The sequence below is a fragment of the Pan paniscus genome, chromosome 5 (assembly GCF_029289425.2).
Source record: "Pan paniscus chromosome 5, NHGRI_mPanPan1-v2.0_pri, whole genome shotgun sequence".
NCBI lineage: Eukaryota > Metazoa > Chordata > Mammalia > Primates > Hominidae > Pan > Pan paniscus.
The window spans coordinates 141,890,780-141,917,525 of record NC_073254.2 but is presented as its reverse complement, the minus strand read 5'-3'; the positions used below and the strand labels follow the sequence as shown (position 1 = coordinate 141,917,525).

The window sequence follows — 26,746 nt, the reverse complement described above, 5'->3', positions numbered from 1 at the left end:
GCAAACTAACGCAGGAATGGAAAACCTAACACCGCATGCTCTCCCTCATAAGTGGGAGTTGAACAATGAGAACAAATGGACACAGGGAGGGGAACATCACACAACACACCAGGGCCTGTTGGGGGGTGGGGGGCTAGGGGAGGGATAGCATTAGGGAGAAATGCCTAATGTAGATGATGGGTTGATGGGTGCAGCAAACCATGAAGGCACGTGTATACCTATGTAACAAACCTGCACGTTCTGCACATGTATCCCAGAACTTAAAGTATAATAATAATAATAAAAAGCTTTCAAATGGAAAAGAAAGAGTGTATAGCCTATTTGTGACCATGTGTATAGCCTATTTGTGACCATGTGTATCGTTGATTAAGACTGTATATATGTTTCAGGTACCACATGGAAATAGCTGAGGCTGGAAATTTCACAGGAAATTCTCAGATTAATGGCTTTGTAAGCCATGCTAATGTGGACTTAATTCTGATTGTTATGGTAAGGGACTGTAGAATTTTAAGCAAGAATTTGAAGACTTCTTTCCACTCAGACTTCAAAGCTTGCAGTTTTAAGACTTTTTCCTCCTCCCAGCTGGGCATTAATAGCCTATCTCCCAGCCCGGCATTAATAGCCTATCTCCCAGCCCTTAAATTCGATATCTGTATCCATAGCTCCTGTGGTTTACATGGTCTCAGCTGCCCCCACAGCCTGATCTGGTTTGAGTTCTCTTTTTTCGTATTTGCCAACTTAGAATTTTCCTTTCACTTGAAACCAGTTTATATATTTTTTAAATTTTATTACATATTATCCTGAACTTTTAGCTATCTGTAGTGGCAGAGCAGAGCCTTTTTAAAAATAGCTTGATTGCCATATTATCATAAAGTTCAATAAAATACAGATATTACTCCGACATCTGTTGTCTTATTCTAAAAAATTAAAAATGGAATTATGTGATATTTAATTTCTTCAATAGACCATAGTACAATGTGACTAATAATACTGTATAGTATTTAAACAACATCATCCTTTCCCCAATATTAAAGGGTTCAGAGAACTACAGAAGAAAGTGAGGGAACTCCTTGCTTAATAAATGAGCAAGGAGAAATCTTTACAGTGTTGTTCAAATACTGCAAAATAAGAGAATAAATCCGTACAAAGGAGAGAGAATCTAGAAAACAGTAGATCCACTCAAGAGGGAAGCAAATGGAATTCTCAGTATAATGGCCAAGGGAAAGACCATGATGATGGCTTTGAGAGAAACTAGTCCAGATTACAGCAGATCAAAAACACTCTAGGGGACTATGTACATGTATGATATATCAATTTAAAGACAAAGAAGTTAGCGTGCAAGAAAGGCTTCAGAAGAAATCTAGCCACAAGAAAGAACTGATAAAACACTTGATGTTTAAACATTTAAAAAGGAGATACAGATAACTTGTGAGAGTTTAAAAATGAATTCATGATAAATATATAGAAAACTAAATGAACAGAAAAAAACGAGAAAAATTTATAATTCTAGGAAAATAAAACGCTATATAAATGGTGAAGAATAATCATTTTATCCTATATAGCTCATCGGTAAATAGCATTATACATATATATGCTATTTTTAATAATGTGAATACTTATCACCTATTTAACCAAAATTACAATATAATTATATTGAGAGGCTAGGGAAACAAAAAATGAATGAGAAAGAGGTGGAGTGACGAAAGTTAAATGTTAATTTTTCATAGTAGAAAGTCAATATGTATTGCTTAAAATTAAAAAACCAAAACTAACACTAAGCATATTATTTAAAGGAACAGAGGTAAGTAATAAAGGAAATAGCTAAAAGAGAATAAAGTAGTTGCTTCCAGGAAAGAAAACTGGGGTTGGGAGAGGTAGGCACTTTATTGCTATTCCATAAAAATAATACAAACCTATTGAACTATTTGCCCATTTTACTTTGATGTAGAAAAAAGAAAAATAAATTGTAGTAAAAATAACAGGGCACTCATAATATTGAAAAAAATGAATTTGATTAATAGGTATTTTCCATCCTAATTTGATAAAATATTTGTGGACAGCAGTGTCAAGCTTTGGTCCACTTGAAAAAATAAAATAAAATAAATTAATTAATTAAATAAGATGGAACTTCCTAAAAAAGAAAATAAAGATAAGTGTTTCTTTATCTTCTACTAGAGCAGTGGTTTGTTTGGATTTTTTTCTTTTTTTAAGAAACACAGCTTTACTGGCCGAGGACTGCCTTTCCTGTGGAAGGAAAAGTTATGCTAAGCTGAGTGCTAAAGTCAAAGAGCTGCAGAGCCACTCCTGCTGTTTTCAATTAGCATGCCAGTCCCAATGGCATGTCCGGCAGACGGTGTTTTATTAAGGGTGGGTCATCTCCTCCTCCAAGCCACGTGAACAGCCTGCGGTTCTACATGCTTCCCTTGACCTTCCAGTCCCTCTGGAGTTGTGTGACCGCTGGAAGCTGAAGCCACAGCTGTCTGCCACTTGACTCCCAAAGCTCAGTGTGATCTGCAATCTTCCCTTGGGACAGAAAAGGAAAGCAAGTTGATGGAAAGAAATGTCTCCTTCTGAAATAAAATAGTTTCTTTTCCTTGAGCATGTTTGAGAACTTAAATGAAGGTAACGAGCATACAGAGATGTGGAAGGTTGGTCATGTAATAATGCTCAGCAGGAATCAGGTGGGAAGTTCTGGTCCTCTAAGCTAAGGGACTGGTTCTGGGCTAAAGGAGAGTGGCTCTTTACGAATTAGGATGGCAATCATACTGAAAAGCTCGGCATATATGACTCTGGAGAAGAGTGAGCTCACCTGGAATTTAGCCTAAAGAAGAGAAGGTTGAGGGTGATTTAAAGAGGAACTCTGGAGCAGGAAATGTCATTATATTAGGAATGAGGACCAGATGTTCTCAATCTTGTCAGAGCACAAAGTCGAGACAAAGAATGACTTTATAGAATAAGGCAGAACTCCATCACCGTTGTTAAACACTGGAATGGGGTGTTCATGGAGACTGTGGAATTCTCCATAAAAATAATTCCTTTGTCTCATATGAGCATTTGTGTGTAGGTTTGCCTTAAGCATTAAAGATTAATGAAACAATCTCTAGGGGGTCCCTTCGTGAGTGTTATTTGTATCACAACAGTCTTTCAGATAAATAAGAAAAAAGGGCCTTTGGAAGTTCTACTGAGAGTAATCCCTGGATCCCACAGCTATAGGGGCCTGAATGAACAGTACAAACAAATTTTCTTGTTTTTTCCTTCTATTCTCTTTCCAGTTTCCTGTACTGTTTATAAACATATTGATTACACTGATCAGAGTAATAGAGGGACAACAATCCCTCAATTGCACCCTTTCACCAATGGCTTTGTTCATTATTGTGTTGGAGATAGAAAAGTTTATTACTTAAGACAAATATATCTTAATGTCTTAGTCCTTCTTTGCAATGAAATGAAGTTTTGTTTCAAAACTTTTAAGATGCTCAGTGAGATGACAGGAGTAATTTACAGGTTTGAATAAAAACATTCCTTTTATTTTTCTTAAATGGTATGACAGGAACATATAAATATATGGTTAATTCTTCCATTTGATCTAGCACTTACTTGATATGAAATTTTACTTTAAGTCTTGCAAAATATCCATTCACCTTTAAGGTAGAACTATCCATATAACCCACAAGACTTGGATATGTCATCTCAACGAAATTTTAACAAACAAACCAATAACGTATTGGTGACTGTAATTCACTGTAATCTGTAGTTAGAATAAGTAGTTTTCAATTTATATTTCCTATGCTTCAAATCAAAGCTAACATTTTAATTAGTAAAATGACCATAAAAAAGTGGCTGATGGCTAATTACTACTGATTACTACACTGTTAGCTGATTAATGAGTTCAGTTAGTAAGATAGCTATGAATTTTGATTAAACTCATCTGTGTATCTTTCAATGAACTAAATTACAATTCTGTTTATTAACCTGCTGTAATTTTTGTGAAGTTTTTATATTATTTAACAAAGAAATGGTATTCAAAGGAAAAACTACAAATATATAAACTAAATTGATATATATAAATAATATAGAGCTATCTTTGCATAATGACTAAAGTTAATACGATGACATTTTTCTTGCACTCATCAACACAGAATCACTGCACTTACTTATCAAATAATTTTTTAAGAAATAAATAAGCAAAATTTCTAGGAATGAAAGGGTCTTGAAATCTATACTTTATCCATCCCTCTGCTTCTAGTCAAGGTTGAATTTAAAGCTGTCTCATAAGATGGCTGGCTCTTAAATCAGCTAGCAAGCAGGAAAAGGAATGAGAAGTTATAGGAAGGAGTGTGAACAGCCAATATCACCATATTTGTGTCACAGTACCACCAGGGTTAAAGAATCTTAGGTGCCAATAACTTGTTGCTCAGAGTATCAGAAACTGTGCTGCCCCCAAAGTACATAAGCAGTCCCAGAAGCCAGAACAAGTGACAGCACCTTGAGAGTTCCTTTAAGGAATACAAAAGTAAGTGTTTGCTGTAGAAGGGGTTCAAATATTTTATGTATATTAATTGATAATTTTATACCCCTAAATCTAAAAGAAATATATAGTGTTCTGTTTTTATTAGGCTGTTAATAATCCATACTTGGGATTGTTATTTTGGCACCAGGTAGTTATGTCTACCTTCAAACTTTATCAACCTAAAGAGTAATGAGACCAAACTTTCTGTAACTCAATTACTACAGTAACCCAGAATTATCTCTATTCTATTGGAATTAATATTTGTACTATAAACTGTCTTTTTGTGCATCCCACTGTAGAAGATATGGTGTAACAGAGTACTATGTCATAGGGGAAAAAACTTTACTACAAAAAACCTTGGTAGTTTGATGACAAATTAGGTGTTGTGAGAAGAACAGATGTAAGGGAAGAAAGATGGAGGAAAAAGTATAACTGCAAAGTTCCTGGCTTGAGAGGCAGTAGACACAGTGCCCCAGCTGCTGCTCAACATTAGAATGGAAAGGCAGTCTGAGGGAGAAGAAATGAGTTTTGTTTAAAACTGTTGTATTTTAGTTACTTACATAGCTTCTTCAAAAAAAAAAAAAAGTTCTAGGAAGTACAAAATTAGGATTGAACCACAAGCGAGAGGAGAACACCTAGGTCCAAAATGTAGTGTGTGGAAAGCATTGGATTGGAGTAGAAGCTTTCTGAGGCAATGCACACTGGGAGGTTGGACAAACTGTCATAAGCAGATTGTTGGAAAAACAAGAGGTGAAAGAAATCAAAAAGATAAGGAAGCATAGCAATGTAGAAGCTTTATTTCTGTAACATTCTCTGTATTTTTATATTTATGTGATTCTCCATAAAACCTTTCTTTAAAATTATTTTGTAAAGGAAGATTGTAAAAAATTATATGCTGTTTGATAATATAATACTACAAGTTTATAAGGACATATAAAATCTTAAGAGGTTATTATGCCCTCTTTATGAAAATATCATAGAAAAAGAGTTCAAGGAAGAGGTGGTCTAAACTATTAAGAAATATCTGTTTGTAATTAACCCAAATGAAATCAGAACTATTTCATAGTAGATGAACTCAAAAAGTAGCTACATGATTTTTTATATTTTTTCCATAAGAAATATAGCTAAAAATAGAGACAGAATTACTCATAAATTTGTATCAAATATGTGATTTTTATTAAAAGTTTCCACTGACTTGGCTTTAATTCAAGAAGAAAACAATTCTATGGCAAACTTAATTCTCTAAATATAATATTTAGGCCTGGGTTATTTGCTTTTTTGTTTTGTTTTGTTTTCCTCTTTTAAACCTTTCCTATTCGGTTTCTAAGTTTCCCAGACAGGTACAACTTTGTAATCCTTTAAATATATTTACATAATTTCATTTGTTTGACAACTTTCAATCATTTGTCAGTATTTGAAATATGCTTTAACTGCTTTAAAATAAATGGAAACAGAAAAAATTTGTTTATAAAAAAGGAAATAGGATAAAACTTTTCTTGAGTATAATTTAATAATATTGACCATGTTCTCAGTGGCTTTTAAACCATTTGACAGTACAAAGGTGAATTTTTGGCTGAACAGACTCAGTTATATTCTGATGGGAACCATGTGCTGCTTGGTAGTTTCTAAGACTGTTTACCCTAAAATCAGTTAAAGTTGGATCTTTGTGGGGTTCTGTTTTTCTTGGGACTAAAATACAAATTCATGTTTACATTTTTGTTTTTGTTTTTGAGACAGATGCTCACTCTGTCACCCAGGTTAGAGTGCAGTGGTGCTATCTCCTCTCACTGTAGCCTTGAATTCCTGGGCTCAAGGATCCTTTCACCTCGACTCAGGAGTAGCTGGGACTACAGGCACACACCGCCAAACCCAGCTATTTTATTATTATTATTACTTTTTGGACAGAGAAGTTCTCACTAGGTCACCCAGTCTTGGTCTTGAACTCCTGGGCTCAAGCAATCCTCCTGTTTTGGATTCCCAAGGTGCTGGGATTACGGGCGTGAGCTACTGCACTTGGCCCTATTTGACTGTTTTGAAGATTTTCCTGGGCATGTTTTGTGGTATTAAAATACTATTATGTACAGAATTAACAAAAAAGCTTCCTATAGTCTATCATATTTCACAAATCCCCAAACAGTTTTAAAACACTTAAAGTTAGCATTGAATTTTTCACATGATTCATGTGTAATTCTATTAGTGGCCTCATTTGGTAACACCTCCATAATGGTGGGCACAGAATTTGTCTCCATGTTTAAGGGACAATTTTGGAAGCTGGAGTCAATTTCATTATCTGGGGGCTGATTAATGCTAATTGTGGAGACAAACAGTGAGACAACACATTTGGGAACTTTCAAGATTTTTCCTAATTACCCAAAAGTCGACCAAAAAAAGATATAGAGATTTAATGCCTGAAACTAAAAGTAACCAGAGGACACTACTTTGTATAACAAAGTGCCCCTGCTCTCACCTATTGACTCTGTAACAGTCCTCCCTATTGGGAGGTGAGGGGATGGCTCTTCAGCATTCTTTTTTCTTTTTTTTTTTTTTTGAGACGGAGTCTCGCTCTGTCACCCGGGCTGGAGTGCAGGGGTGCGATCTCAGCTCACTGCAAGCCCTGCCTCCCAGGTTCACGCCATTCTCCTGCCTCAGCCTCCCGAGTAGCTGGGACTACAGGCGCCCGCTACCAGGCCCGGCTAATTTCTTTTTGTATTTTTAGTAGAGACGGGGTTTCACCATGTTAGTCAGGATGGTCTCGATCTGCTGACCTGGTGATCCGCCCAGCCTTGGCCTCCCAAAGTGCTGGGATTACAGGCGTGAGCCACCGCACCCGGCCGACTCTTTAGCATTTTTAATGTTGCCTTCTGTGTGGAGGAATCCCACCAGTGTGATGCTCTTAGCCTCTCTCTACCCTTTCATTTGCTTCTCTTCAAAAAGACACAATATTCAATCTGATGGGTAAATCTGAAAAAAACTAGATACATATAAACTAGTTTCTTTCTATCCCCATTTCTTTTTGGGAGAAGGCATCTGGTAGTCCAGTACTTTTTGTACCTGGGTAGGTAAGTTTATCTAGTTCTGAGGATCAGTATTTGGAAGTTCACTTGCCCGCACATTTAAACCATATTCTATTTTATTAGCTTCATTGGGAATTATTTTGATTTCCATCTGACTTACTCTTTTGTCCTACTTCTCAGTTAGTTCATAAGTCAAACAGAATAGAGAGGTGTTGAGAACTGAGCCCCTTAAACATCAACACTCCTCTCCTGGCTAACAGTCTCTTATTCACGTTTTCATACAACAAATATTGATGAAGCCTTTGCTACATATTGGATCCTGCACTTGGTGCTGTAGGTGGTGAGAAGGTGAATTCAGTCCCAGCTCTAACTTAACCCTGGCTTAGGTCTATCTTCTGAGAGTGAATTATAGGGTCAGCCCTAAACCCAGACAAAGCCACTATGTTGGCTGTGAAACTGGAGGAATTAAGTGAGGAAAGGAAGGGAGCATGGGCTTTAATTTTGCCTTGCACAGCTCCTACTCCAATAATTGACAAAAGATAAATTTATTAAATGTAAACAGGTCAGACTAACAGAAAATTTTTTGTTCATGATTTATGAAAGTTTATTTGAAATTTAAGGTCTTTGTGAACTAAAATTATATTATTTTTACACTTTTGAATGATGCCTACAGAATCGTACTTTTGTTCCCATTCCCAAATGTTGAATATTGCCTAAATAAATGTTTTGATCAAATCCATTTGACTATTTTTGCTTTAATTGTGATTTGGGTTGTCTACGAACTCCTTCTTGTTCCATCTTGTTTCCTTTATCCCAGTGATAGAAAGTAGAAACAAGTTTTCTACTTGTTTCTTAGTCTACTCACTATGTAATTAATAACTGACTAGATTATGAATCCATATCTCCTTTATGACTCTGTCTCCTAAATGTGTTGTTTCTGCCTCTTCACTGGGCTTTCTGAAACAGCCTTACAAAATTTAGGGGAAAAAAATAAAGGGAAAATGGATGGATCTTGGGACTCTCTTAACAGTAGGCCTAGAATAGTACAGAAATAACATCTTTGCAGAATGTGTTGTTAAACAGCTGGGAAAAAGGGATGGAGGCTTTCCCAAAACCCAAACAATGTTTCTTCCACCTGGAACCCATACCTGAGAGACCAACCTGTTCCAAATTCCCCTTTCATTCCAATCTACTGCCAGGCCAAGGTCTACCCAAACCTGTCTGTCACCCGTAATGAGCTGGATAATGTCAGTGGACTGGGATGAATTTCTGTTTTCTCAAAGATACTCTGTTCCAAGAAATATAAGGTCTTTTTCTTAACTATGTGAACAGTAAATGTACGTATTGTTTATGGAGCATGCCAAAATAGTTTAAAAATGATACTATGGAAAATTATTAACGAAGCACTTTGCAACTTTTCAAGATAGAATTTAAATGCAGTTTCAAGCACTCTCATTTAAATCATTTTTTATCTGTTTCTGACGGTGACTGATTTTGACTCTGCTAGGAAAATCTCAGGATGGAAATTTCCTGAGCTGACAGTAGGTCATGCTGAATTAGAGACATCACTCATGTTGGGGGAGGGGGTAGCAGTTAAAGAATGTAACTGAATTTATTTCTCATTAGTTATATATTCATAAAAGCATTGAAGAGTAATTTTCTAATTTTCCAGTTTTAAAAATAATGGATCAGTTTTTCCATTCAGCTTCTCCTAATATGATGGGAGCAAAGAGATACTCAAAGGAAGCTTCAACTCACGTCATGTTTCAGAACTTTTTTTCTTAAGAATGTTGTCTTTTTCTTTTCTTTTCTTTTCTTCCCCAAGTCCCTATTTTTTTTTCCATGACATATGATTGGGATATCAAAAGCAGATATACTGTACTCTATAAATGGACCTCTAACATTTAAACCTAATTGAGAGGCACACAGAATTTCACTGGAAATTGTGACTCAGGCAGGCTGAAATACACAGCCCGTCTGTGCCTACCCTTCATCTCCCAGTGTATTCCTATTTAAGAAAATTAGACTATTCTTTTGCAACTAGATATTTTTATTCACTACTCACACTAGTGGGCACCCTAAAAACTGAAATTTTAATATGGGGATAACAATTAATTTAATCCAGTGTTTGAGAGCAGGCCAGGAATTGAAGGCAAATGGAACTTTGTTTCTTTTTAATAACTTTCATTTCTCTCTTAGCTTTTAAAAAGAGAAGTTCTCCCTTGTGCTCCTTTCCTGACATCATCTTTAACTTTGTTTGCTCTTATCCTTTCTTTTGAAAATTTCCCTCAATTCAATGTAACTGTATTAATCAGCTCTAGCTACTATGATACTACATAACAAACTACTCAAAAGTTCAGTGCACTGGAACCACAAGTGTTTATTTCCTGTCCTACAGGTCTGTGGTTTGTTTGGGATGGTTCTGCTGTAGGCTGAGTTGACTGTGCTGCATCCCAGGCTTCAGGTTAACTACGAGTGGGCTTTGTATGTCTCCACATACCCCTAGAACCAGGAGCTATCCAAGTCATGTTCTCTTCACAGTGGCTCACAGAAGGCCAAGGAGGCAAGCAAACACCTAGGATGTCTCTTAAGATCTTGACTCAGAATTCTATATTCATTGGCCAAAAACTTCATGTGGCCAAACCGAACATCAGGGGAATAGAGAAATCTCCACTCATAGTCATGCACTGCCAGACGCATGGCAGGAAGGAGAATTGAGAAAAATTACTGAACCTATAGTGACCAATGGGAGGTAAAATATTACATTGTTTCTGGACTCCACCTCAGGCTGCACATTAAATGTGATGTGACTTGCCACTGGTGTTATATTATACAATAAGTTCCATTAAAAATCAATGTTGCATTTAAGACAATGTTGTATGTTAGAAAATGATTTGTACACATTTTATCAACCTCATGTAATAATGCCAATTACAAATGAACACACAGGATTTCATAGCCATTTATACAGATAGGCAAGCATTCTCAGAAACATTTGTCTGTCTCTTGTGTTTATCAAACATAATTATACTTCCCAAACCCCAGTACATCCTTGGTTATTGCAGTGATTTTCCTTTATTTTCTCTACCTCTGATTCCATGGTTTAGGTTAAAGCACGGAATAAGGAAAGTTATACAAAAAGTTAACTAAAAAAATAAGAAATTAGAAAAGGAAAATGTAACAAAATGTGAGTGCTAGGTAAATGGGATGAAACAGCTCTGGTAATACTCATTGTGAGTCTATGCAGATCAAATAGACTAGAATCTGAGGTCTCTATTCAGTGCCAAGTGAGCCTTAAAAAACATTACAAGGAAATGAATGAATGAATCACAATGAATTCCTACTATCATCCTAAACCTGGAATTTAAGATATGTCACCAAAACTGGTAATGATAAAGTCTCACTAACTAGTCAGGAGCCAACTCTAGTGACTGAAACAGTAATCTGATATGTATTATGTGCCTGGAAAATAAGTAAACACTCATAAATGTTTACCATTATTATTCCTTTTATTATTGTATATGAGCTACTGTGCTACATGTTACAGATAAAGTGGTGGGCAAAACACATATGGGTGCACTTCTGCAAATTGTCCAGTGGCTAAACTCAAAATTTGGTCTTAAGACTATCAGGTGGACCTATACACAATGAATTTTGTTTAAGAGTAGTTTTTGTGAAAATTACTTGATGCTTTTAGTTCACTGCACACTCGATTTGAATTAACAACAGAGTATGGCTATAATGGAAAATTGTTTTTACTGATAGGTTAATTGAGATGTAGTTCCCAAATAGGTTAATTAACAGAGATATATTTCCCAAAAAAAGGAAGGCAATCACTCCACTTTGCTCTTGATAAGTCAGTAAACATATGAAGAACTATATTGTTTATGTTACCAAGTATTAACATTTTCAGAAAATTAATGAAAAATTGAACTATGCACAGAAGAGGGTACCCAAAAGGGTAATTTATCTGGAAATGTTTGTGTAAGGAAAAAATGAAAGGACAAGTGACTTTTATCTTAAATAAGAGAAATAATTTTTATATAACTGTTTCTTAATAAGTGTTTAAAAGGTTACTGTGGTCAATATATTATTTTGTTATTATAGAGGTCAAAACTTGGTGTAAAGACAGAACTGATTGCCTTTAGCATAGGTGTAACTACAATTGTTGTATTTAAACAAGAAAATAGATACCTATATAACTTGGTATTTTTTTTCCTGGAAATATTCAGGAAATGCTTGATGGTATGAATAATTATTTAAAAATTTATTATTTCAGGCTACAGTTCTATGTTACTAGTTTTCCAAAGGAACATGCATATATCCTGACCCACTAATTTATTCATTTGTTTAGTTTTTAATTCAACAAATATTCTTTGAAAATTTACTAAATTTTGTGCAATGATCTTGTCACCAGGAATATAGCAATAAAGAAGAAAAACAAAATCATTGTCCTCATGAGCCCTACATTCAGGTAAGTAAAAAACTTGTAAATAAATCTTCTCATATTATTATAAATTCTATTAAGAACATGTATTTAAAATTGTTTCAAGAATGTCAAAAACGCATGTTTTGTGTGTGCCCACTCCCCTTCCCAACTCTATCACTTTCAATCTCTTTTCATTTTCATGCTCAGATCTAAATGTTTAAGTCATGATATGGTGTGGCAGAGGAAGGACTGTAATATGCACTAGACAGATCTGGTTTCATCCTTGGCATGGCTATTTACTAGCTATGTGAGCTACTTACTTGGCCACTTTGACCCTCACTTTCCTTATTTATAAAATGCAGGGAAATGGTGATAGCATTTGTACAACGATAAAATGAGATGACATATGAGATAGTTACCTTTTTTGATAGTTCTTTATTGGCAGCTCCCACCATCACCACTCTTCTCCACAGATCTATGTATTCTCTTCCTCTGCCTTACTTGAGGCCAGGAGGCTGAACTTCAAGGAATGCATCTCTTGGTTTCCCTTGTTGATTTGTTTCCAGTTCAGTTCAGCGATTGGAAGCACTGGCAGGAGACTGGAGAATACAAAAAAGAGAGGTAAGAGTATTTCTTCCCTGATGTTTCCATGTGTTGGCAGGTATATTTAGCACTAGCTGCATCCCTCCAAGACCAATGCTTCAACCAAGTGACCCATATTTTCAATAATCCTAGCTCCCTCTGTGTTTGAGTAACTTCATTTCCTCCCCGACCTTTTTGTCCTGGGAGTAATATGTTTTCTTACTGATGTTAGTCCATGGATGGCTCACTATCCCTTCACCCCCCAGTAGTCCTTCATTAAAGTCTCTGCATTTGAACCATCTGGGGAGAATCGTTTCCTGTAGGGATTCTGAATAATACAATATTTACTACCAGGAATAGCCACATAGAGTAGCTCCTCAATAGGGTATTCAGAAGCTGGTTTGTTAAGTGTTGGATGAAGGCATTATCTTCCTGAAGGAAGATAGGAGATAGGTAATGGCTTGCTGTGGCATCATCATTACTCAGATTATTGCCAGTGTTGGCATAGGATGGAGGATCCAATAATGGTAATTATAAAAAGTATGGGCTGGCTAGCTACTTATGACTATGCAGGGAGCTAACCAAAAAAAAAAAAAAAAAAAAAAGAAAAATGCACAGCAACTTAAATTTCAAACACAAAGCACTAGTCGAAAACTAGACAGCTCCTATAATGAACCTTAAAAGAATCCCTTATATCTAGTAACTACAGGGCAGACCTGCCTGAAGACTGGGCCCCAATGTATAATTGCGTAGGTAGCAGAATTGCTGCATTTTATAAATGCACATCATTACCAAAGCACTTATGATAAGGTTAGGGCATTGGTTGAAAAGTTACACTGTGAGACTGGGGATGAGGATATTTGGATAGGATAGACCCATTTGAACATGTAAACTTTGATTTTCCAAATCACTTGAAGATTATTTTGCAAAAAGGAGCCTTTCTTTCCCGGTGTTAGAAAAATAAACTTTCTGTGCAGAAAGACCTTTCAATGACCTAATCTGCACTTTTGACTAACAAAGGGATGCCAGTTCTTCTGAAAAGCCACCCCCCACTGTCTCTCATTGCCTCTGTACCCATAACTAGAGCTATATCTCAGCAGCCCTCAGGTATAGAATTAATAACCCTATTTCAAAAAGAGACAGTATATATCATAAGACTTAAAAGATCTTTTAAAACTGGATCATCAGGAACCTTATAACCTGTGTAGGGATGGTTTCTAAGAGTGTTATATTGAGGAAGACAAAATATAAGGGTGAATTGAGGCAATTCATCAATAGATAATAGATGCACTTCCCAGTATTTTGAATTAGTGTGCCAGCCAAGGCAACTTTAAGCACCTCTAGTAGTTTCCTTTGTTGGCTTCTGAAGCCTGGATTCAATGAAAAACAACATTTCATGATATTAATCTGCCAGAACCTTCTTGCTCTAATTTGAAGAAAAAAAAAAAACACAAGACTTTGAGAATTAAGGTCTTGAGGCAGATTTATTATATGCAATATACACTCCTTCCTTCTCTGTCCATCAAGAGATGCCAGAGAACACTGTACCTTTTTCTGTGAAGGCATTAAAAAATTAGTACTCTTTCCATCAAGGCAAGTAAGAAAATTCACCATGAAGAGAATAGCATCTTCAGAAAGTTTTGAAGTGGCTCTTTGGCAAACTGAAAATAAAGGTGGGGGATGCGGCCATTGTATTAGGATCTCTCATTTCTTGGAATCTCTCATTTCAATGAGAATAATGGAATCCTGGGGTAGGAAAGGCCATGTGGTAGTGCTTAACCTTCAGAGAAAAGGTGGTTGCAATTACTATAATCGGCCACAGAGATGGGGTGGCAATCAGTGTTTTGACCTGCAGGAATCTGTGGCGGTGGCTAATGACAATGTTCCCTGTAATAAAGTGGACGGGCAGTTGATGAGGTATTACTTGATCTATATAATTGGAAAAAGTGTATGTCTTTTAAACAGAAATCTGGCTTGAGTTGCCAAAGGGCGGGGGGGTATTCACGACCTCTTATAGCCTCTCATTCAGTTTCTAGACCTGGGAAGTTTTTGAGGACACTGCAAATCAGCCCCAGGGAAGAAGGTTAGATGGTCCTTGGAGAATGGCTGTGAATTATCAACAATTTTATCTGATTTTAGCTGTTATACTAAAAGTGATATCTAGACTGGTGAAAATTAACATAGCTCCTGCTTAATAGGATAGCAACTATTCACCTGGCAAACATTTTTTTTCTCATCCCTGGGGATACTATATGAAGCCTCCGGGACATACAGGGCATATACATAGAATTTTGGAGCAAAGGAACAATTCGTCCATTTGAGAAGCAGCTGTCAGGAGCAGCACTTCCACTGTAAAAAGTTGCTAAAATCTAGTGTTTGGGGTTTTGAATGCATAAATGTCTAGCTAGAAACCACATCTCAACCTCCCTTGTAGCTAGGTATCCCCTTCCCACAGGTTGCATAGATATGCAGCAACCCAGCTTCTACCATACAGAAGAGGATCATATCCTAGGGGTAGCAAATGCTATAAACCTGAGTTTCTGAATAATCACCTGCAGCAGAGCTGCCCCATCAGCCCACACTGGCCAGACATTTCATAAGAGAGAGAGAGAGAAACTTACATATTATTTAGCCCACTGTATTTTGAGGTCTTTCTATTTCACCAGCTAAGCTTTTGCCTTATCTAATATTCTTTGAATGTTGCTGTTGCCTTCATTTCCTTCTTCCTCCTGCTGTTACTAGAATGAATTCTCCACTGACCTTTCAACTTAACCAATAAACAATAATAAACTTAAAGAATAGCAGATGTCATTTTTACCTATTAATTTGGGAAATAATATTTAATAACATTCACTATGAGAGATGATGCATAAAATAGAATTCTCACAGTTGGTAGAATGACAAATTGATACAAACTCTTTGGAGGATAATTTGGCATAATCAATCAAAATTTTGAAAGTATGTAGTCTTTGATTCAGCAATGCCATCTAAGAAGCTGTTGTATATGTACACCAAGTTGTGTTTATAAGAACATTGATTACAGCATTGATTGAAGGAGCAAAAATGCTGGTAACAGCTTAAAGTTATCAATGGGACAAATATTAAACTGAACTAGTGTCTCTATTCTGAAATCCCATACCACTATCAAGTGAATGATATAGGTCTACACATCTTGATATAGAATAAACATAGAAAAATCTCCACAGTGCTGCATGAAAAAAGCAAGGTACAAATTATTTACAAATAAAAACACATAAATATATTTACTACACAGATAAGCATACACACACACACTCACACACACACACAGATATAGACAGATTAAATGATAGACAACATACAAATTCTAGAAGGAACATCTATCCCCTTAATGGACTTTGGGGAAATTTCATTTTTAGCTGTTTATGTGTAAAACGGTCTTGAATTTTATATAATAACTTAATAATTAGAAACAACAAAAAGAAACTATTAGGCTTAAAGAACTTAAAGGGGTTGGAGGAATTCCAGGTTCTGCTTTGGGGAAAGTTATTCTAAATCTAGTAATTCCTTTCCCTTTTTAAAGAGCAAACTTATGCCCCCAGAAATCTTTCACACCTGTTAGGATAAACATTATCATTGTTGGCTAACTTGCCCATGAATTTCCAGAGGTAACTAATTTTTTTTCTCAAAGTAAGGTGTTAATTCATCTTTAAAAAATCCAAGATTTAAAAATCTGAGAGGAAATCTTGTAAATACATAATTCATAATTGATGTGGTAAATCATTCTGGATAAATGTCTCATTTATTTTTAGTTCAATTAACATCAGGGATAGAATGAAAAACCATCCACAAGCTTACTGATGTTCACAATAAGTATTCTAAAAGTCACTTAGTAACAGTGGCAATTTACAAGCTCACTAACAACCCCAAACTATTCCCTGGATAAGCTTTGTCAAGTAAACCTAATTTTATTCCTAAAGGCACTATTTCCATCCAAAGAATTACATTACATTTCTACATTTGCTTCTCTTTGATTATTTCTTTAGTCTTAATGCTTGAGGAAAGTAAGAATGTCATGGAATACTTCTTTTCTTCCTGTTTTACGTAAAAGATTACAACTCAACCTGGAGTACTTCATCTCAACAGACTCATCAAGAGAATGGTTATGAAATGTTTTTAAATGGGTACCTGTCAGATATTTTCCCTCCTCCTACGGTTCACAAGATGAATCCTTATCTAGTGTTACATTTAAGAACAATGCTTACACATCTTACGAGTCAATGTTGCCCTTGTTTCAGAGAGTGATTAAGACTTTTCTTTTTGCACACTTCTACTGTTCTCAGCTTGGATGTGGGGCATTTTCCAGGGAGTGCCCTTTGCTTTGAAGTTGTCTTTCCAATCCTGTTTCCTGTTTCTTCTGGGAGGATTGAGAAGTCCTGCTTTTCCAGTTTGATTTATTCAAAGAAGAAAAATATTTCCTTTGAATTTATTAGAGCTTTTTGGTTTTTGTCACTTAGTACTGGCATGAACTTTTTTGTTTGGGTTTTGGTTTTGGTTTTCTTGCACAGAAGCAATTGCATTAAGATAGTGGTTTTCAAATTGTGGTCCCTGACCAGCAGCATCTGTATAACTTGGGAACTTATGAAAGCACAAATTCTCAGCTTCATCTCAGATTTACTGAATCTAAAACTCCACCCAGCATCCAGACTGGACTCAGCAATCTTCATTTAAACAAGCTTTCCAGCTGATTCTGGTGCATGCCTAAGTTTGAAACCCCACCACCACCACCCCTACCACCACATGAAATAATATGAAAGGGGCTTAGCATTTTAACATATTGCAAGTATACCTGAGCAATTTACACTTGGAAAATGGGACATTATGTTGGGCTGGATTCTGGACACAGTATGGGGTCATCAGAAAAGGTGTTCTGAATTTGAGTGCTATTGGCCACTGGCATGGAGGGGTAGACATGGGGACTGAAGTGTCCATTTCTTTATTCTTTTGTTTAAGTACTCCTTTAGCAGGAAGTACCTGAACCTTGGTACTTCGAGTATGTTCTGAGGACCAGAATCATCAGCTTTTCAGAAATTCGTCCAAGAATGTGCATTTTAAGTAGTTCACCTGATGATTCATACTTACATAAAAATGAGAAGAGTCATTGACCCAGTGAGTACCTGGTGGCCTTCAGTTCAATGTCAAGGTGCCTCTTCTTGCACTTGGTTTTGATTCATGCTCTTCTGATACTTGAACTGCTTTACTGGATTTCTGGCATGTTGCACTTATTTTCTTTTCTTACCTAAGTTAAATAAATGTGGAATTGTTGGGTCAAAGACTATGTGTCTTTTAAACATTGATAGACACTACATAATTGTTCTCTACAGAATGGACCCCTTTATCTTTTCATCAACAATTTGTAAGGGTTCCAGTTTTTTCCAACCTGCCATACTGCATAATTTTAAAATATTTAATTTTTTCCAAAACTAAAGGTGAAGAGTCTTATTTTTGTTCTAATTTTTATTATATGTTGGAAATGTTGCTTCTTTTCTGATGTTTCTGTTGAACTTTATGCCATCATTGATTATCTATTATGTGCCATCAACTTGCAAATTATTTTAAATATATAATAGGTAACACAATAATCCTGCAAGGTATGCTTTATAGTTTATAATTTAGACCTAAGGATATTCAGGCTCAGAGCAATTAAATCATTGGTCCACTAAGATACACATACGTTACACATAAATTAAAATGTTATGCAAAAATTAAAAATCAAGTTCAATTCAAACATGCATGTATTTTCTATGAAATTGTGCTATCTCCCTTTTCAGAAAAATCTCCCTGTTCATAAGAAAAGTGAGGAATACCAAACTTGGATTCAAGAAACTATAAGCAAGACTGAAGAGCTGAAACTAACTCTCATGGGTAAAAAATGTCAAAAAAAATTATGAGCTAAATGCTAGTGTGTCATGTAATAAATAAAAAAGAAAATGTTACATTCAGATTATGTTTTCCCATTATCATAACTGGTTGAATGTGAAATAAAAAGAATCAATGAGTTCACAGTTTCACTTGTGCAATATTAAAATATTTTTATATAACTAACTTTAAAACTTATTTTCTTCAATAAAGTAACTTTGCTGCTTTGGTGAAATAATACTACTATTAACAATTATGATATTTATTAATTTACTACTATGTGACAGCCACAATTGATGGTCCTTTAGGTATATTAACTAATTTAATCCTCTTATCAGCCCTATGAGGCAGATATTATTGTTAGAGTAGGTAGATAGGCAGATATAAGGGGGGCAGGATGGGGCCCCAAAAACTATCAGGAAATTTTCAGGCATTTGGTAACAGAGAGGGATTAAATCCAGAATATAATCCCTTGACGTAACCCTCCCAGCTATTTTTTTTTTCTTTTTTTGAGACGGAGTCTTGCTCTGTCACCCAGGCTGGAGTGCAGTGGCACAATCTCGGCTCACTGCAACCTCCCCATCCCGGGTTCAAGTGGTTTTCCTATTTACTCAGGAGGCCAAGGCAGGAGAATTCTTTAAGCCCAGGGGTTTGAGGCAGCAGTGAACTATGATCACACCAGTGCACTCCAGCCTGGGAAACAGAGTGAGATGCCATCTCTAAAAAAATAAATTATTTAAAAGGAATGAAATAATAAAATAATTTAAAAAACAGATGTGCCTACATATACACTTAAAAATCTAGAAAGGCCAGAGCAATTAAGCAAGAGAAAGAAATAAAAGGCATACAGGCTGGGTGCAGTGGCTCACACTTTTAATCCCAGCACTTTGGGAGGCTGAAACACTTGAGGTCAGGACCATCCTGGCCAACATGGTGAAAACCCTGTCTCTAACAAAAAAATACAAAAATTAGCCAGGTGTGGTGGCGGGTGCCTGTAGTCTCAGCAGATAGGGAGGCAGAGGTGGGAGAATCACTTGAACCCATGAGGCGGAGGTTGCACTGAGATCCCACCACTGAAGTCCAGCCTGGATGACAGAGCAAGACCCTGCCTCAAAAAAAAAAAAAAAAAAAAAAAAAAAAAAAAGAAAGAAAGAAAGACAGGGAAGCCAAAATGGAAAGGAAGAAGCAAATTAGCTGTATTCACAGATGACATGATCTTATATTTAGAAAAACCTAAACACTCCACCAAAAAAATTGTTAAAACTGATAAATAAATTCAGTAAAGTTGCAGGACACAAAATCAACATACAAAAAATAGTAAATTTATATGCATCAACAGTGAACAATCTGAAAAAGAAATCAAGAAAGCAATTCCATTTATAACAACTACAAAAAATTAAAATACCTAGGAATCAATCTAACAAAAGAAGTAAAACATCTATAAAGGAAAACTACAAAACTCTGATGAAAGAAATAGAAGATGAAACACATGAAAAATGGAAAGATACTCCATGCTCATGGATTGGAAGAGTTAATATTGTTAAAATGGCAATACTACCCAAAGCAATTTACAGATTCAATACAATCCTTATCAAAATACCAATGATATTCTTCACAGAAACAGAAAATAATCCTAAAATTTCTATAGAGCCACAAAAGACCCTGAATAGCTAAAGCAATCTTCATCAAAAAGAACAAAGCTGGAGGCATCATACCAACTTACTTCAAAATATTACAAAGCTATAGTCACCAAAACATTATGGTACTGGCATAGAAACAGACACATGGAGCAGTGGAATGAAATACAGAAAGCAGATTCATGCATATACAACCAACTCATTGTTGATAAAGACTCTGAAAACTTCCAATCAGAAAAGGACAGTTTTTTTAAATAAAGGATGCTAGGAAAACTGGGTAACTATATGCAGAAGCATATAACTAGACTCCTACCTTTCACCATACACAAACATCAAATCAAAATGTATTAAAGACTTGAATCTAAGACCTGAAACTATAAAATTACAAGAGGAAAACATTGGGAAACACTCCAGTACATTGATCTGGGCAAAGATTTCTTGTGTAAAATTTCAAAATCATAGGCAACTAAAGCAAAAATAGACAAATAGGATTATGTCCAAATTAAAAGCTCCTTCATAGCAAAGGAAACAACAAAGTGAACAGATAACCCACAGAAAATATTTGCAAACTATCCATCTGACAAGGGATTAGTAATTAGAGTATATGAGGAGCTCAAACAACTCAATAGTAAAAGAAATAAATAATACAATTTAAAAATGGGCAAAAGATCTGAACAGACATTTCTCAAAGGAAGACATATAAATGGTTAACAAATATATATAAAAAAAGTTCAACATCACTAATAATCAGAGAAATGCAAACCAAAATCACAATGTGGTATAATCTCACCCCAGTTAAAATGGCTTATATCAAAACGACAAACAATAACTGCTGCTAGTGAAGATGCAGAGAAAGGTGGACCTCCATACACTGTTGGTGGGAATGTAAGTTAGTACAGCCACTATGAAGAACAGTATGGAGGTTCCTCAAAAAGCTAAAAAGAGAACTTGCATTTGATCCAGCAATTTCACTACCGGATGTATATCCAAAAGAAAAGAAGTCAATATGTCAAAAAATATCTGCACTCTCATGTCTGTTGTAGCACTATTCACAACAGCCAAAATGTGAAATCAACCTAAGTATCTATCAATGAATAGATGGATAAAGAAAGTGTGGCATATATATATATACAATGGAATATTATTCAGCCATAAAAAAGAATGAAATCTTGTCATTTGCAGCAAAAAGGATGAAACAGGAGGCCATTTTCTTACGTGAATAATCCAAGGACAGACAGACAAACATTGCACGTTCTCACTCATATATGGGAGCTAAAAAATAATGGATCTCATTAAGATTGGTGGGCGGAGGGATATAGGGGGGAAAAAGAATATAAATGTATTTATTTCCACTGAACTGTACACTTAAAAATAGTAAGGATGGCAAAGTTTATATGTATATTTTACTTCAATAAAAAAATTTTTAAAAAACGTCTTGAAACAAACCCACCTTATATAATTTTCTCACATGTTTATAAAGTGGGGCAATATTTTTAACAGAAATACCTAATAAAATTTCTTGATATATAAGTATTGCTGATTTGCCTTTCTAAACTATAAATTGCTTGAGAAAAAGGACCTGTACAATCTGTCTTTGAAAAAATACCTCCTGAGGGCATAAATTAGTTAATATATGTCAGGAAATTGATATAGGCAAATATTGAAATATTTTAAAAGGTTTCTCTGGCTGAAGAGTTTTGTTTTTATTTCAACTGCAAACTATTGGCAAATGCAGTTATTTTTACCTAAGATTGGGTATATGATTCTTCAGTGATAGGCACATGAAAATTTTTTTAATGATGCAAGCAACATTTAACAGTGTCTTAAAAATGACTGTGGATTTGGGCTTTGATGGCTCCTTGTTTTATTATTTTTCTAAGCTAGATTTCTTACCATTAAATATGTGCATTGAACCCAAGTGTCATGAATGGGCATGCCATCTTAGGAAAGCAAATAAATTTCATAAGCTGAACATTTTAAATGTTTTCTTAATTTCATTATTGAGTGCTTTGAGATCAAGTATAAGAAGCAAGTTATAAAAGTCGTGCCAATCATAATTCTTTGGTGGTGAGTCATCTTCTCATCTATTTCATCAATCATTCTTCTTTGTTGTGTTTTGAGGTTAGCTTCTTATCCTTGCAAATTCAAATCCACTTATTGCCCTGATAATAAATTGTATTAATGATGATACCACCTCTGCCATGTAACTTTGGGCAAAAGACTCAATCTCTTTCCATGTCATTGTTTGCCACCCATATGAGTGCAATTTTAATATTTTAATTAAATCTGAAACTGTTGATCTAGTCACAGGGTTTTAGTCAATGTAACAACATAGAAAGAGGCCAGCAGATAATTTTCTTTAAATTAGAGTCATTTATCTTGCAAAAAATGTATTGTCACTCACCAAAAGGAAATATTTACAACTGGCTCAACTATTTTCATTATCAACCCAAAGGTATAAAAAGTACTTACCCATAGGGAATTTAAAGTACTAAAATTTGATCACAAACCCTGCTCTCTGGTGTTAAGAAAGTAAATAGGAAGGAGTGACATCAGCAAGATGGCCAGCTGGAATTACTTGGTGCTTGTCCCTCCAAAAAAAAAGGCACCAAAACAATAAATAAACTACTATATTCCAAGTGGATTGACTGAAGAAGTAAGCTGGAGAGCACCCAGGTAGTGGTGAAATTCTTATGCAGCACAGAAACTCAGCACAGCATCATAGAGAGGTGAGCAAATCACCTACATCTGCTACATTGTCTTCCCCACCAGAATTGGTTCAGACCCAGAAGGAACTTCTTATGAGGAAAAAGATAGCTGGAAACCTGTAGCAGTCCCCATTACCACCACAAACACCTGTAGTCCTTGCTGCAGAATACTCCTACAAGCCCCATATCCAGTTTTGAGAGTCGCCTGAAGAACACACAACTACATTGCAAAGTAGGAGCCTACATTGTTTACTACTCCCCTGTGTCCTAGGCTGCTACAGCACAGCACCACCCTGACTCCAGACCCACTACTAGAGTGCTTCCTGCCCTGGGGGTCAGTAGCCACTGCCTGTCTCCATCCTTTAGGCTCTGCCATTATTCTACCATATTCACATGAGTGGCTACATTACCATGACCCTGGCTCCCTAGACTGTAGGCCCAGCAAAGCAGCTGAGACCCCAATGTTTGAAATCATGCAGCATTCAATTACCCTGAGAATAAGCCAAACTTCACAGAGAGGAAGCTAACACAGAGCCAGCTGGCCTGCTGCACTTGTGCATGCCTGCATCTGGCTCTATAGCCAGTACAGCAGTGGTCCTACCACCTGGAGAGCCTGCCACACAGCCAGCCAGACCACTGTACCTGTACCAGCACATGCTTAACCCAATAGCCAGTATGCAGGTGGCCCTGCCCCCCTATACAGCCACTGCTCCATCCTGCTGGTCTGCTATGCCCATGTGCACATGGCCTTACAGACAGGATAGTGGTAGCCTTGCTTCCTGGACAGCATGTAGCACAGCTGGCCAGCCTTCCACTCCCACATGCACCTAGTCTGATAGCCAGCCCAGTGACACCATCCCCAGAAAAACTGCACCACTGCTGTCACAAACTTCACAGCCTAGGCCACCGAAGCAATGGGAAACATCAATGATGAAAATTACAACTGAAGAAACTGCACAAACACCTTGCTTCTGAGTCCACTGAGAACCAAAGCCAATATACTACACCCAACTGACACCCTAGGACCCATCTACAGAAAAATGTCTCTCCCTATGAAACACTGCTTTATAAAATTGAAAAAGGTGACTGTTTCATTACATGTGCAGATACCAATGTAAGGACACAGGAAACATGAAAAAGCAAGAAGAAATATGACACCCGCAAAGGGGCACAGTAATTCTCCAGTAACAGACCAAAAGGAAAGGAAATGTATGAAGTGCCAGAAAAGAAATTCAAAATGATGATCTTAAGGAAATTCAGTGAGCTATAAGAGAACACAGACAAATAATCTAACATAATTAGGAAAACAATTGATGATCTAGATTAGAAATTTAACAAAGAAATAGATATCATAAAAGAGAGCCAAACTGAAATCTTGGAGCTAAGTAGTTCAATGGATAAATTTAAAAATACAATTGAGAACTTCAACAACAAACTACATCAAGCAAAAGAAAGATTTCCTGAACTTGAAGACAGATCTTTTGAAATGATCCAATCAGAAGGGGTAAAAAGAAATAAGAATAAAAAAGGGAAAAAAGAAATAAGAAGTAAAAATAATAAAAAGAATAAAAAAGAGAATATGGGATATCATTAAGCAAGCAAATATTCACATTATTGAAATGTTAGAGAGAGAAGAGATGGAGAACTTCACAGAAGAACTATTTAATAAAATAATAGCTGAAAACTTTCCAAGTCTTGGAAGAAATATACACATCCAGATTCAGGAAGCTCAAAGCTTCCCCATTCAACCCCAAAATGTCTTTTTGTGTGTGTGGCACATTACACCTAAACTGTCAAAACAGAATTTTTAAATGATCAAGAGAAAAACTTCAATTTACATATAAAGAAATTCCAATAGGCCAAATAGACCTAGCAGTAATTTACAGAACACTCTATTTTACAGCTACAGAATCACATTCTTCTCAACTGCACTTGGGACATTTTCCAGAATAGATCATGTTAGGATACAAAACAAGTCTTAACAAATCTAAGAGAGAGAGCATATAAAGTATATATTCTAACCATAATGGTATAAAATTAGAAATAAAAAACAAATCAAAAATTTACAAATACATGGAAATTAAACAACATGCTCCCAAATAACCATTGGGTCAATGAAGAAATTAAAAGGTAAATTTATTGAGTCAAATGAGAATAGAAACATCATACCAAAACCTAAGGGACACAACAAAAAACAGTTGTGAGAGGGAAGTGAATAGCAATATCCTCCTATATCACAAAAGAAGAAAGATTTCTAATAAACAATCTGACAAGGAAAGTGAAAAACAAGAAGAAACTAAATCCAAGATTGATATAAGAAGAAAATAAAATAATAAGGCCCAGAGAAGAAATAAATAAAATAGAGATTGCAAAAACAATTCAAAAGTTCAATGAGTGAAAAGCTGCTTTCTTGGAAAGAAAAACAAATCTAACAAACCATTATCTATAAAAATTTTAAAAAATGATAAAAGACTCAAAATCAGAAATGAAAAAGGAGACATACAACTGACACAACAGAAATACAAAAAATAGGACTATTATAGACAACTATATAGCAACAGATTTGTTAACCTAGAAAAAAATAAATTATAAAGAAATAGAAAATCTGAACAAATTATGAGTGAGGAAGTTGAATCAGTAATAATAATCTTCCATTGGAGAAAAGCCTAGGACCTGATGGCTTTACAGATGAATTTGAAGAAGAACTATTGCCAATTTTTCTCAATCTGTTTCAGAAAATTAAAGAGGCAGGAACACTTCCAAATTCACTTTATAAATACAGCATTACTCTAATACAAAAACCAGATCAGGATACACACAAATAATAAAATTGCATACCAATACCCCTGATGAACATAGATGCAAAAATTCACAATGAAATACTAGCAAACCAAATTCAACAGCACAATAAGATTATTCACAGTTCTCAAAAGAAGACATTTATGAAGCCAACAGACACATGAAAAAATGCTCATCACTGGCCGTCAGAGAAATGCAAATCAAAACCACAATGAGAATTCTAACACCAGTTACAATGGCAATCATTAAAAAGTCAGGAAACAACAGGTGCTGGAGAGGATGTGGAGAAATAGGAACACTTTTACACTACTGGTGGGACTGTAAACTAGTTCAACCACTGTGGAAGACAGTGTGGTGATTCCTCAAGGATCTAGAACTAGAGACACCTTTTGACCCAGCCATCCCATTACTGGGTATATACCCAAAGGATTATAAATCATGCTGCTATGAAGACACATGCACACGTATGTTTATTGCGGCACTATTCACAATAGCAAAGACTTGGAACCAACCCAAATGTCCATCAATGATAGACTGGATTAAGAAATTGTGGCACATATACACCATGGAATATTATGCAGCCATAAAAAAGGATTAGTTCATTTCCTTTGTAGGGACGTGGATGAAGCTGGAAACTATCATTCTGAGCAAACTATCACAAGGACAGAAAACCAAACACCATATGTTCTCATTCATAGGTGGGAATTGAACAATGAGAACACTTGGACACAGGAAGGGGAACATCACACACCGGGCCTGTCATGGGGTGGGGGGAGGGGGGAAGGATAGCATTAGGAGATATACCTAATGTAAATGACGAATTAATGGGTGCAGCACACCAACATGGCACATGTATACATATGTAACAAACCTGCACATTGTGCACATGTACCCTAGAACTTAAAGTATAATACTGAAAAAAGTCTATTCACTACGATTAAGTGTGATTAATCCAAGGCACGCAAGGATGGTTCAACATAATGCAAATCAATAAATGTGATATAATTCATTAACAGAAAGAAAGCTTAAAACCATATTTTTATTTCAATAGATGCATAAAAAGCATTTATTAAAATTCAAAAATCCTTCACGATACAAACGCTCAACAAATTAAATATAGAAGGTTTGTACCTCAACACTGTAAAGGCTACAAATAACAAATCCACAGG

The 26,746-nt window shown here is 35.8% G+C and overlaps 2 long non-coding RNA genes across 3 annotated transcripts in view; one reads left to right on the top strand and one right to left on the bottom strand.

The window, feature by feature from the left end:
* The window catches only part of LOC134730517 (uncharacterized), a 35,070-nt gene extending 21,081 nt beyond the window's left edge, over positions 1 to 13,989 (top strand). Inside the window, exons 2-3 of the long non-coding RNA XR_010112305.1 lie at positions 11,942 to 11,998; positions 12,427 to 13,989. This is a non-coding gene — a long non-coding RNA (uncharacterized LOC134730517). The remainder of the gene's footprint in view (positions 1 to 11,941; positions 11,999 to 12,426) is intronic.
* LOC117980688 (uncharacterized) overlaps positions 1 to 26,746 on the bottom strand; it is a 199,257-nt gene that overhangs the window by 32,780 nt on the left and 139,731 nt on the right. For both annotated transcript variants that reach the window (XR_010112304.1, XR_010112303.1), the window contains exons 2-3: positions 17,657 to 17,813; positions 12,373 to 12,552 (exon numbers count right to left, since the gene is read on the bottom strand). This is a non-coding gene — a long non-coding RNA (uncharacterized LOC117980688). The remainder of the gene's footprint in view (positions 1 to 12,372; positions 12,553 to 17,656; positions 17,814 to 26,746) is intronic.